The 15,036-nt window shown below is 36.0% G+C and overlaps 1 protein-coding gene across 1 annotated transcript in view; it reads left to right on the forward strand.

Annotated features, from left to right (window-relative positions):
• The window catches only part of LOC140160407 (teneurin-3-like), a 164,677-nt gene that overhangs the window by 47,318 nt on the left and 102,323 nt on the right, over nt 1-15,036 (forward strand).

Genomic DNA, 15,036 nt, shown 5'->3' on the forward strand with positions numbered 1-15,036 from the left:
GGTTGGATTCAATGGCAAAATTCAGTAAATTTATGCAATCAGTTTGTCTCCTGATATTTGTCCCATGGGTGAAGACAATTTTGTCCCTATACAGGTCTTGTCTGTAATAGTGATTAAAGTCATTAATTGGAGGTGGTAATTCAAGCAACTTTAATCAAGTAATTTTGACAGTATTGGGTCAGATATCACAAATTCAATGGCAAAATTCAGCAAATTTATCCAATCACCTTGTCTCTTGATATGACGGTAGTCCCATGGGTGAAGACAGTTTTCTTCATTAGTGGTATTGTCTGCAATAGTAATTAACATCGTTAATTGGAAGTGGTAATTTTGGCAACTTTAATCAAATTGGTTGAATATTGATTGCGGTGATGACATACTGGTCATCCTCATTGAGTGTGATATTAAATGAAACTGAGGTGTTATTATAATAATGGATTTAAATTTCTTTTCAATTATTTTGGCAAGTGATACATTTCTATTTATGAATTGACATTTATGATTGATAGGTCTGCACTACATGTAGGAAATACTAACTTGAACATCCTATTATTGTTAAACATGAATTCCATTGATTTCCTCTTTATAGAGTAACATGTGTCCATACTTGTGGCAGTACTTGAATGTTTTTTCCTGACCTATTAAGTATAATAAAGCAGTGTTGCCAAAAAAATTGAGCACAAATAATCTAAAAGTTGCCCTTTTTTGTCTTATTGTTTCTATTGGATAGGAAACTCATAAGTCGTGAGAGCCAATGTTGAAAATAGTTGCCCAATTTTTTTTTCTTACCTATTTATGGGACAGGAAGTTATCAAAAGTTGTGGAGAAAATCTTCAAAGGTCTCCCAATTGGGCTACCAAATCATGGGTTTGGCAACCCTGCTGTAAGCTCAACAAATTGTTGGACAATAACAGACATTATAAAGATGTATTTGACTAAATTAGGCAGATGTTCAATATATGTAGAATCGTAGGCCTTAAGTGCCTCAGTTTAACTTTAAGAGCATAGCAATCAATCCATACAAGATATTGATATTATTACATTGGACATGCTGTTTGCCCCCTTTGTCACAAAGAATTGAAAATCAATGTTTGATTTGCCAATGCAATCAAATCAAGAAATCCCTTGTTGCCCAAAATATGATAGACATCACAACATTCAAGTAACAGGGTCATTGCCAATTGCATGTCTTGGGACTAGGCCTGTAATACAATTGGGGAGAATTTCTGTATGTTGGAGACATGGAACCTACTGAACATAGAAAATGTTGAATTCTCAAAGGAGATTTGCTACAAAGTTCACTTGATATGCCAAGGTAAAAACAATGAATGTTTTAACAAAGAATTTTTAACATAGGAATGATGAAGAATACAATTTTTTGAATTTATGAATGTGAATAACCATGCATGATAACCATGATAACAAGATTAGCCTATTCGGCATGCACGGATTGAAGCATTACCAGTTGGTTCTCAGCATTTATTTGTTCATTGTGTTTTGACTGAAAACATGTTGTATTATCAAGTATTGTATTGGTCGAACAGAGAAATTGCACGTGTTGAAAGTTGTACATTGTTATCGTAATTATTTATGCTGATGTAGTTCCTAACAGTAATATCACAATTCATGAACTTGATAACAAAGCAACACATTACTCACATTTTTTCAATGCCGAGAATCAAAAAATAAGGAAAAATACTAATAGAACAAGTCATTTTTATTCTGAATTTTGTAGACAAATGTTCTCACAGTCACACTTTAGACAGAAGTTGTAATTGTTTCATCGTTTGTCTACAGACATGTAATTTACAACCTTTTCAATCATTATTATTTTTTTATTTGCCAACATGGAATACATCCACAATGTACCCCCACGTGATAATAAAGTCAATCATATCGTTTGATAGCACTTTGCCGAATTTTGATCAGAGGTCAAAGGGTAACAGCTTCAGTTGAAAATGTGTACATGATATTCCAAGATATATGATGTTGATGATATGGTTCATAAAGAACAATATGTTGAATGCAGCCAAGAATTCAAATAGCTTTTCACACCCCAGACTTTCTGACGAGCCCATTAAATAATAGTCCAATGTTGTGTGAGACTAAAATTACATCGGTATTTTTACAGTAGTCCCAACATAGCACAATTTAGCTAATTGATTGCCATGCAATGAGTGCTGTAAGCATTTATTGGTGCCAGTGGGTACAGTTCGTTTTGAGTAAAATTGATCAAGAAGGAAATATCTTATCCATTTGGTTACATCTCAAATTTACGACTGATATGGAATGTGGTGTAACAGTGTAGCCTCCGCCTGCCTACCTACCCCTGGTCATAAGCGAAACCATTTCACTAGCCATTTAATAACGTGTTTGAAATGCAATCAATAGTCTCATTCTAAAGGAGGTAAAAAAATCCTAACCTAATAGCCATCGGATACGACTGGTTCAATTTTCCGCCTCAAGCGTCCAGGTAGAGAGGTGAGTCACAACACGGAATGTTGAAATCTAAGAGTGAATGCCCCCTCCTCTCTCCTCCCTAGCTCCACCCTCGTGGGTTTTTGGCATACTCTTTATATCCCCTTGTTGCCCATTCCTTGAAGCGCCATCCACGTGCCCTAAAGCGCAAACAATTCTACGCTTGTTAGACTACCTGTGCAAACATCACTAAATTGAATAAAGAAAGACTTTTTTTGGAGGACACATTATATCTGCTCACTGCTAACCCGTGGTAGTAGTAAACCGAACCACTACCATTTTTTTTCCAGTCTAAAAATATGTGTCAAATCCATTATATTTATGGATTTTCAGTAAAAGCTGGGGATATTTTTTCCCCATCCATGGTAAAATGGTTAAGATGCTCTCTCCCTCTGTCACTCTCCTCTCACCAACTAGTCCAGATGATCGATATACGCGTGACTTTTTTTATCAGCATTTTATGAATTTCAATTTGGCGATGCAGACCGGTATTCTCGTTTTCCCAAGATATTCTGAAACTCATCATTCCGTGCACCGTAGTGGCTGCAATAAAGTGCACGCATCAAAAAAGGCATCACAAACCATAAATGTGTTATTGTACTTGAACGTACGTCGTGGGAATAATAAAATAGCTTGGGAATTACAAACGACCCGACCTAACAATGTTATCTGTCGTTAAAGCAGCGATATATTGGTGGAAAATGCTGAACATTATTGTCATAGTTTGAATTAATCGTGTAAAATGGTGCTTTTAACGTCTATAATGCTGCACGTACCATGTTAAGTATCGTATTTCTTTTAGTCATATTCCCTATATTCGCTACATATTAGCTAATTAATACGTAAAAACAAACTGCTAAACATATCGTCATATTTTGTATTATAAACTAGTGCTTTTTAATGTCTATGTTGCACGCCAGGGTTGCACATATCATGTTAACTATCATATTTCTTTGCATCATATTGGTTCTATATGTTCGTTACATATCAGTTAATTAGTAGATAGAAGCAACTGCCGACCACCTGTCTATATGCTGGGGACAAAAGTTAAATGTAATGAATCAGACTTATGCCGATTATTGTTTTGTAGCAATGAAAATATACAACAAAGGCAATTTAGCCTATTTATACTAAAGATAGACATCAGCAACTTCGGTTCCACTGCTACATCATTTTTGTTTGTGCCTTTCATGTCTCTCAACATGAAGATGTAATGCAACACTGCCATTTTCCCTGCCTGGTTTAGGCCTTGTTTACAAAAACGCAAAATATCTGACTCATTGAAGCTCATTGACACATCCACATTTCATCAGTTCTGGTGATTTCACCATGGAAACCATTACATTTCTCTTTTTGCAAGTCTGTCTTCTCCCAGGTAATTTTTAGCAGTTGAAATTGAGTGGAAAAGATGCCTTCCTGACATAGCTCGAAGGCTTTAGCGTCTTTTTTTGGAATTTCTCATCTCTGCTGCGGTGTTTTTATAGAGGTAGCTTGCTGAAATGAAATGTGTCAGGCTTGTGTGCATTAAGGGGTAATTTCCAACACATTTTATTAAAGCGTAAAAGCGAACTTGACCATGCAATAACCACTTGCAAGGGAATATTCCGCTTCCGTCGCTTGATCCGATTAAATTCATCGCACATGAGTAGCATCTCGCAACATCCTTATTATAATGTTCAATCAGGAGGTAACATTGGTGTGCAACAGTAATAACATGTAGAGAAGTCTTTGACCCCAATGTTCCAACGGGTTGTTGTTTCAATCTATAAATCGGATAAGGCTTGCTACTTCACAGCACGCTGGAAGATTTTCTTGGGTCTCTGTGTGTCCCTATTGAGTTTATAGAATTCATGTTCAATGTTCGCACACGGATAGATATGCAGATAAAAGCATGCATAAAATATAGTGAAGTTGGTCAACTGTAGCAAATTGTAGGATATTTTCTTACTTGCTGGTTGAGTTTCTGGGTTTTTATCTCGAAACAGCTTCAGTTCAGGATGGGAAAGATAGAAATTGGATCAGATATGGTGGTAAACTAAATGTGTTTAATAATATCCTGAATTTGATCAACCAAACCATTAAATTGGTAGGCAGTTTAGAGTAGAAAATGATGTTACAGTAAAATCCTCATTATAACAAAATCTGATACAAGAAAAACCCTGTTATAAATATTTTTCCAGAACCAAGATACAAAATTCTTTTTGTTATTTATTGTTTTTACAACCCTGATATAACGGAATTTGGATATAAAGAACTAATTTCTCTGTCCCTGACAACTTCGTTATAATGAGTTCCCACTGTATAATATCGAGTATGAAAAATGTTTTCAAATCATTTTGCTTTCCACCCCCATGTGCCTGCACATATTGCTCTGATTATGGTTATTATTTCACTGTCTGCAAACCAGACTAGTACAAATCAGTAGTGAGTGAGACATCTTGTTGATGATTCCACAGAGCCACAAACTGCCTACTTTTATGCGACATCATCCCCTCAAAATATAGGGCATTCCCTTAATCCCTATCGCCTCCTATTTTGGATAACTTTCCAAGCAAATACAGGCTTTGAAGAGCAAAGTTTATACAAGAGTAGACTCAAGGGTCGTGAGGGAGGGACAGAAAGAGGGACGGAAAAGCGCTTAGAAATTCCCTCTGCGCATTAGCGCTATTGAGATTGAAGATACAGAGGGCATATTGTGTCATTTATTAAATATGCTGAAAAAGCTGTCAACAATGATGCATTAAGGTGGTACCCCCTGCTAGCTGGAGATTCAACAATCACCCATTATGTGAGGACCTCATGTGACCTAAACTCTCTTACACCAACATCAAAATAGGGATTTGTGATGGAATATGGTAAGGATTGTGCTGGTGTAAGAGATTGGGTTGACCTTACAAGAGGACAAAGATTTATCACCAAGATGCAGAAATTGAACTTGAGTAATTTGTAAATACCCTGCTTGATTAGTTAGTGATCACTGCACAGGGATCGCCATATAAAGAGATGAGTTTCTTGTGGCACCAGATGTAAAATCCAGAGGAAAATATTTTGATGTTAATCAAATATTATTGATGTAAAAACACATGTGATCTGATCCCATCCTTGTCAAACATTATATCGGTAATGTGTGCATCAGATGATTGGAGCAGAAATACTGACTTTGACAAATTAGCGGAAACATGGTAAAAGGGCATTTAGGTCAAAAATTCATCAAAATCAGAAGGCTGGTTTCTACTGTTCTGTTGTGTGTGCAAGCACTAGCTTTCAGCTTAAAAACTGTGCCATTTGATGCATTTATTGTTTGGCTTTCCAGTGTGTCATATTCTATTTAGTGCATGAATATTCATGAATGACATGGAATAGTACAATGGCACTGATAATTTCTCACATTGCAAACATGTGTTTTAGGTAAATTTAGTTATTGAATTCATGAGAATGACTTTTGGTTCGAAAATAGGGTGTTTTTGTGGTTTTTAAAAGCAGTTCAGTTGTTTCATCTATATACATGGGTTTTATGCCAGTATAAACACTTTGAAAGTGACAAATAAATGTAAAAGTTTATCAAAATGTTGAGCTGCAATTAACAAATGAAAATTCAAATCTGAATAAACAGTGGAGGTGGAGAAAAGAGCTGGTCTTACTTGATAGAATTGACAGGTATTTATAATACACAACTGTTGGTTATAAATTTATAAAAGTTTCTAATCATGCTAATTGGACAAGTGCTAGCTAATTAACCTGGACCATAACATGTCTGGTAAAATGCACTCATTTGGAAAATGATAGCCAGAAGGCAAGGTTGTTCCAATCAAATTAATGTTTCTATTTTGTACACTTCACAAACTATGAGTTATGGCCTCACTTCCAATGGCACAGTTCACTATACTCCATTTCATAATCATATTTCAGAATTTGACCTGAAGTTGTGGAGTATGAGTTTCCATACCCAATTTGTACAAAGGTCATTCTGTGAGTGTGCAAACACATTGGGGCTATGGAAATTTGGCCTGGTGGATGAGTGTGTTTGTGATGGACTCTGATTGTTGGCTTCTCTGCATTACGTGATGACTTCTTTGTGTTGTTGCAAGTATCTTTGAACAGATTGATCAAGAAAACCCAATTTTAATCAAACTTCAAATTATCAAATTAAAACTCTTTTCTTGTAGTCCTTGACATATTCCCATAATTAAGATATAAGATATTAGATTATTCAGATACCAAAACAGGTCATGCAGCATTTGGACAGATTGATCAAGAAAATCCAATTTTAATCAAACTTCAAATTATCAAATTAAAACTCTTTTCTTGTAGTCCTTGACATATTCCTATAATTAAGATATAAGATATTAGATTATCCAGATACCAAAACAGGTCATGCAGCATGTATTGTCACATTTGCGTGATAAAACATAAATACTGGGTATATTTTAAAGCGTTGTATTAGGGGACCTAGTTTGTGACTAGAATAATAACATGGTTATTTATTTTGGTGGAGGACGGCCTATTTAGCAAGCTTCATTCAAGACTGTCTGGCAGTTTTGCTTGGCAGTCAGAAAGTTATGGTCTCTATGGTTTGTGGTTTAAACATGGTGATAACTATGGTTCACACTCAAAGGTGAAGTTATTTCAGATTGTTTCATGGTAATTAACTGTTAGGCAGAATGGTGTAATTTACAACAGCCATAGTTCAAGAAACTCTCATTTCACTATCAGTGTTCAAACTTTGACCTCATGTTAGGAAGTATTTCGGAAACATTCAAAGGTCATTCCAGTCTCTGTGTCCATAGATGACTATGTTCAAGATCCCAGAGTTTCTCCCCATTGCTCAAGGGTCAGATGAGCAGGCCCACAGGAAGTTGTGTACACAACATGGTTTACTAGTTGGAAAAAATTTCAGAGAAAAGATATAAATGTATTTAAAAAGCTACACTTTAATACAGTATACAGTTCATCCATAGGTTCATTGACCTATCCAACTGATCCAACAATAGATCTTATTGATATTGAGCATGTAATAGGGTATAACAAGTCATGAACACAGCCCCACCATTGATGGAAATCATTTCTACACTCACAGTGGTCAATCATGGTCAAAATACTCACCCTTGGCTTTCCCTAAAATTGAATGAATGTGGTGTAAGGTCAGAATTCAAGTGCTCTTTAAATATGTATTGTTGCAAGGTAAAAAGAAAGAGTTGAAGAATGCACACAATGGAAACTTTAATGATATGGTCAAATTTCATGAATGTACAATACTACAATTTAATTGAGGAAATGGGCATTTGAATTGAATATTTTTCAATGAAAGTATATCAATGGGTCAACATTCCTGGTCAGAATTCATCTTGCATGGGTCATATTTGACATTTATAGCCATAAGAAGTTCATAAAGGTCAAGAAAAAATATATAAAGAGGTTACTCTTTTTTGTAAGTTCAAATTTTATGATATACACCAAATCAGCTGGTACCTCATTATTTTCTAGGCTATAACTAGCATATTTTACTCTATATTTACACATTAAGCCAAAAGATCTTAATGACTTATTGCGTATTGAACTAGTATTTTTGTTGACATGAGGTTCACAAGGATTTTCGAATTGCATTCTGAATTGAAGCATGTCATTTAATGATATCAAATTTTTTCATTTTGTGTCACAATATTCATACAAATTTTAGACAAATTCTCAAAATGTGATATTTTTCAAATTTTCCTATATAACAGTCCTGAAGTAAATTATATAAATCTAATGATATATTCTTAAAGTTATACGTAGCAGGCGTTGGAAAATCTACGGTCATTGAAAATTTTGACCTTTCATATTGAAGATATGGATTTTTTCCCAAAAAGACCTAATTTTTTTTTTAGGTGTTTTGGGAAAAAAATCCATATCTTCAATACGAAAGGTCAAAATTTTCAATTGATCGTCGGCTTTTCATCCCACCTACATACACTTTAAGTATAAATCATCAGATTTATAAAGTTTACTTCAAGTACTGTTAAATATCAAAACCAATTTGTGGCTGATTTGCCATAAAATGTGTATTAAATTGCAAATTTCAAAAAATCAAAATTATTTGTATCAGAATGACATTCTTCGTATTCAGAATGCAATTCGATATGTCTGGTGTGCTCTAATGTCCCAAACTAAATACTGTCCAAACGCTCATACCCCAGCCCTTAAGCCAAAAGATATTTTAATGACTTATAAATCTTGAACTAGTTCTTTTGTTGAGAGATTCTCAAGGATTTTTAATTCTGATTGATATGTCATATTAATGGAATATAAAATTTGCTTGAGTGATTGTGTGTGATGTTCAGACATCAGAGAGTTCTCAAGGATCGGCATACTAGAGTTGTGATTCCTATAAGTCCATCCCTAACTTTGTGTCCACAGGACTTCATTGAAGACAGGAATCTTTGAGTTTTGTGACTGCTGATGTCCCCTTTGGACTTGTAACTGGAAGCTTGCTGTGACCAATCTAGTGGCTCACTGAATATGAACCATAGGTGAATCTCAGCTCTCCAGACTCGCAAAATGGCTTGTTCACATGCCAGTAGCACTCAAGAATCGATAGGGAAATTGCAAAATCACTAAATTTTTAGGGATAAATTTGGAGAGAAACTTCAAGATTAGAACCCTCAAGACAGTTCACACAGTGGATTTCCCCAAGTGTTTGGTAGAGAACCATGTTGCGTAAAAGCAAAAAGCCCTCTGTGTGGACGTGCCTACTGTGGATTCATACACTATGGACCACAATGGCCTCATCCCAATGGCATAGTTCAATAACCTCAATTTAATAATCATAGTGCAAAATTTGACCTCAAGTTGCGGGAGTATGAGTTTTAGTACCCAAATTTTCAAAGGTCATACAATGATTGTATATATTGGAGTTACAGAACTGTGCCCCTGATAGATGAGCATGTTGTGGATCCTAGTGATATGCATGCAAATGCAAATAGATTCATGAGGATATGGTACGATTGTCTTAAATTTCATTTCTCTCATATTTTTTGTATTTTTCATCTTCTCATCAACCCTACTTACCTGTCATGTAAATTACAAGAAGCGATACTTGAAGTATCATTTTGAGCAAGAAAAGCAGTAATTTACGTTTTCTAACTATAATTTTATCATTTCAAACAAGATTTATCGTTGATACAGAGAGTAAATCCTTGAAATGAAGACTGTTTAAGTTAATGGATTTCATTTAACTATATAAACACTGGCAAGGAGGAAGAGGAGAACTTGATAAAATAAACATCAGGCGAAACACCACCAGAGGAGTCGTGATGATGGAGTCAACCGGGGTAGTTTCATCAACAATTCATTGTTAATTAAAATGATCACGGTTTTGTGAATGGTAAAAACAGCAAAGTATTTATCGCCAACCGGAGTGATCGGTATGCGTTTGCTCTTCGAATTGGGGGTTTGAGAATGATGATGATGTAAACACTGACTGAAAATTGGAAGGGTTGGTGAATCGCTGCTGGGTTTCTGTCAATATTAGTGCTAAGAATTAGGCTATTCTGGTTGAAATCCATACACCCCCTGTGGAAGACATGACCTGAATCTTCCACGGGGGGGGGGGGGGGGAGATTTCAAATAGAGTCACCCAATCAGGTAACCCCATTTGAAATCCACACTCCATGTTTGGGAGATTAAGGCCATGTTTTTTTAGGGGGTGTATGGACTTACGTTGGAATTGCCCATTATGCGAATTGCTTCACAATGTGGATGAAAGTACGTTGTACCGTTCATTTTCTTTGGCCAGGTAAAACTCCATTACATCACAATATCCCAAATTTACTTAATTGAGCCTAACTTGACTAAAATCAACATTTGCTGCAGATCCAATGTGATTGTGATGCACATTTTGTGTGATACCGATTGGCGTGTGATGTGTGTCATGCGTGAAATTTTGTTAGGTTACAACATGTTCATCTATCAGGGCGCAGTTCTTTAACCCCAATACATTTGTACATTCATTGAATGACCTTTGAAAATTTGGGTACAAAAACTCATTCTCTGCAACTTGAGGTTAAATTTTGCACTATGGGGATTTTGAGGTTATTGAACAATGCCATTGGGATGAGGCCATTGTGGTCCATAGTGCCTGATCAACCACAGTGTGGGATTTCAAACCTCGGATGAAATGTCTCATGATCTCCAGATGGTATATAGTCTTTATTATGTTCTCTTATTTTAAAAACAAATCTAATGTTGTTCAACAAACACGGCCATGTTGATTTATCAAACCTGAAAAATCCTGTATGTAATGGAATTTACCTTCGACAACATCTCTCGCACTCTCCAGTCGCGCATTTTGTGAGTGACGCATCTGTATGCTATGTAAAAGATACGGCATCATCTCCGTAAAGACTACTTCATACGATGACTAACAAAGCATTGTTTTTTGCTCATTACAAGTTTGGTATTATTGGCATTATTATTTTGTATGAAACTAAAATTGACTATCTTATTTCCTCTCTTGGGATACAGGGTGACTATTGCAGGCCACATGATGGGCATCTCGCTAGCTAAAATCTTCTCCCATCTATTCTTCGATGTCACTTCTTATTGTAAATGTCACGGAATATGGAGTATCAAAGAATTAGTGTCAGTTTATATATTTGTAAGGAATTAATCAGGCAGCCTTGGGACTATATCGTCTAATGGCGTCTTTTTGGTGAAATTTTATGCTCATTGTTACATCATAAAACGTATGATATTCAATCTTTTTTTGCGGTGAGGTAGCGATATCAGAAACCTATTAGCTGGTAGTGCACATCATTCTGTAGAGATGTTGCTGAGAGTTTGTATGGACAATGTGGTATGTTATAAATCATCATTTCTATGCATCAGAGAAATTAGCATTTTCTGATTGCTGATATCCAATGTGTGTTTCTATCACTACCTTGCTTGTTTGTGGAAACTAGAACATTTTGCCCTCCATCTTAAAGGAAGTCTCCGGCAATCACAAAATTATGCCTTATGTTTGAAAAATAATTATCAAGCATGAATCATATGGTTTTATTTAAAACAAACTTATTTTGACCATAAAAAACTAATAAAACAGTCGTCTCAACACGCGATATTCAAAATGCCTGCGCCAAAATTGTCTTGTGCAATGACGTCTTGGTTATTTGTGCTCAACTGTCGCCAACCTCCATTGTATTACTTTGACATTATTGCACCAGACAATTTTGGTGTCCAGGAATTTTGAATATCGTGTGTTTGTGACATGGCTGTTTTGATTCGTTTTTATGGTCATTATGAGTTTGTTTAACTTAATAAAACCATGTGATTCGTGCTTGATAATAATTTTCCTAACATATAAGGCATAATGCTGTGATTGCCGGAGACTTCCTTTGATCCATACCCTCATTATTTTACGGAACAAAATAAGAAAATCAAAAAAATTGAACCAGCTTACTGTAAATCAGTAGGAATGGAACATTTACAAGAAACAGGGCCTCATTGCCTTGGAGAGACTTCATATCCAAGTGCCAGTCAGTGAGTCAGATACGAACTATTGAAGTGAAGTGACTAGCGCTGCAAGTGCTACTTCATAGCATGCAAGGAGGTTGTTGGGAGATGTCATCCAAATTCAGTTTGGCAGAAAAAGACAACTGGTAAACAAGACGAGATTTCTTGGTGTTTAACAGACAATCAAAATGATAGGGATAATTTAAGTATCATAACATCATCATGTTAAGAATAATGGGCATGACATGAGAAGGGTTGTCAGCTTCCGTTTGGGTTTGGGACTCTAATCAGACATATGGAAATAAAGGGAACATGGTGTATACACAGGATGGAAGGGCAAGGGGGCAGGTAGCCTTTTAAACTCTTTGCTTGGAACAAATTTCTATCCTTCCTTCTACTATATAGGCACCTGTTTATGTGAGGAAAATCAAGTTCAAGTTGCTTTATGTTGAAGCTTTTCTGAAAGGTCTTGGGTACATCTTGTTTGTGGACTTGGCTAATGTGATGTTTTTGGAAGGATTATGTTGCTAGGGTGGCAGATAGTTACGCTGATGTCATTGTTCCTCTGCCATGTTAGTTCCATTGTATTATGATGAGTTTTCTAGTTGTTTTCTTTGGGTTTATAGGCCTAAAGTGTAAGGACTGTGGTACGTGTATAAACAGGTCTGAATATGATGTGCACATACACATAAAACACACATGGACTCACACCCACCCGTACAAAACATGTAATATACAGCCTGGCATATGATGTGCTTCTGATTAAAGCATTAATCCACATTAAATTTGACAAATGCACAGATCACATCAAACAAGTATTATTGTATAATCTATTGTATTGGCATATTTATCATGTATCGTATTACCCCTTTCATCAAAAACACTCCCATGCACACAGGTTTCCGGTAGGCTACATCCCCACTCCTATGCACATATCCGGCACACCACCACATATTTACATCCATGCTTATCCTGCATTGTAGGTTAGTTGCTTTTTATCTAGTGGTGGCACCAGGGGGGAATTTCCCCCCTCTTCAAAATGGCTTTGCCTCCCAGTCAAAATAAGATTCATGAAAATTTCCACCTTTTAATTTCTGTTGCTATCACTGCTTTTACCCATCCAAATATTGCTCAAATATTGCCCGCTACCACCATTCACTAATTTCCTGATTCTGTTTTTATATAAACTATTTCGTATTGCACTGCAAATATGTCAGCAAAGCTGGCACAAGCTGTGGAACAATTCAGCCCTAATGGAATCTGAGATTCCTTTGTTAAGCTTTGTTTGCATTACTAGACTGGTCCCATGCATATATCTCTCCTACCATATTGAGCTGGTGGCTCTTGTATAATATTGTATGCAAATCAAAATAAATTCAATCTAAATCTCTTCTATCATCATTAGGAAAATTTATCAAAATAAGTGTCCGAGTTTAACAGCTGTGTCCCAGTGATCACATTGATTACAAGAAATTCCTCCAGCAATTTTTGGCGTATTTTGCCTTGGGTTGTTTCTACAGCGATTCTGAAGTGAGTGGAGCGCTAACTGCCAATATTAGGAATTGTTTGACTTCATAATCATATACATTGTAAGGTGAAGTTGACCGCTTCTTCCCTGGGTAGTGAGTTAAAATGTAGTTACACTAAGTTCATCCAAGGGCATTGGTAGTGCTTCCTTATCCCCAACTATTTTGGTAATGATAGTGAAAATGACTTTTGCATCTTACTTTGCTCATTTATGGAACTTACTGCATTAATTGTTTTGCATGGTTCTCAAAGTTGTAAGTAAAATCATCATTAAAAGGCCATCAGTGTGATGTTGTTTTTGGCCATCTTTTGGGTGAAACCCGTAAATCAATCAAGTATACCTTCAAGTATAACAGAAAATCATAGCAATAAAAGGGAATGCAACTATTGATTCAAGCTGATGGCATGTAATCTAGGTCAGTATTTTTCATAAAGAATATTGAAAAAATAACCAATCACAAGACACTTAAATCCGCTTTAAAAATGGCTCAATTGAAATGTCATCCATAATCTGAAACATCAGCATTGATGATATTTGGGATTATAAATGAGCAGCCAATACCTCATGTCATGGTGAAGTACTGTAAAGTAGTTCTCAAGAAGATGCAGACGGACTGATCAATAAATGTAACGGACACGCAGATGACATTTTGATGTAATGGCCATCAAGGAAAATTACTTAACTGTAGCATACTTGAAATAGACCTCATCATTCCATGCCATGGAGAGGATTGCCAAATATTTGCCCATGGAGATTCTGTTGAGCCCCACCAGGATCAGGGGTCTTTACTCTAGGCCTACATTTGATACAATGATAAAAGACACATTAGGATCCACAGCATTCTCATCTATTAGGGCAGTCTTAAAACCCAGTACATTTGTCATCCATTGAATGACCTTTGACAATTTGAGCACAGAAACTCATACTTTGCAACTTGAGGTTAAATTTTGCACTATGATTGTTTAATTGAGGTTATTGAACTATGCCATTGAGATGAGACCATTGTAGTCCATAAAGTGACAGTCACAACCTGTTATAAGGCAAAATGGTCTTAATTCAAGTGGCACCTTAAAGAGACACCTACTTACATGGTGGCACAGTTCAGAATCTGCTATTTGGCAAGCATAGCTTAAACTCTTACCCCAACTTCTGAAGTATGAGTATCTTATACCCAACTCACTTACAGGTCAAAATTATCAGTGTACAAACATATTATATGTATGGAACTGTGCCATGATGGATGAGTATGTTTGAGATCCCAGTGATCATGGTGATATTCATTCATTAAATTACCCTACTATACTTTATTAGGAAGAAATTGTTTAATTTGAAGAAGCTGTCTCACTGCTGACCTTAGCTTTGTACTTTCCTGATAGGGTCGTAACCCTTTATGTTTACAAGATACCCTTTGTTGATCCTGTTGTTATGGACTACATGTTTCAGAATAAATTATGCAGATTGTAGTGGCAGGTTGAATCTTTGTTGTAATCTGGGTTTTCCATTACCAAGACTCCCATCAGTAAAGTGTGTCTCTACTACCT

Source organism: Amphiura filiformis, chromosome 9, assembly GCF_039555335.1.
Source record: "Amphiura filiformis chromosome 9, Afil_fr2py, whole genome shotgun sequence".
In the NCBI taxonomy this organism is placed as follows: domain Eukaryota; kingdom Metazoa; phylum Echinodermata; class Ophiuroidea; order Amphilepidida; family Amphiuridae; genus Amphiura; species Amphiura filiformis.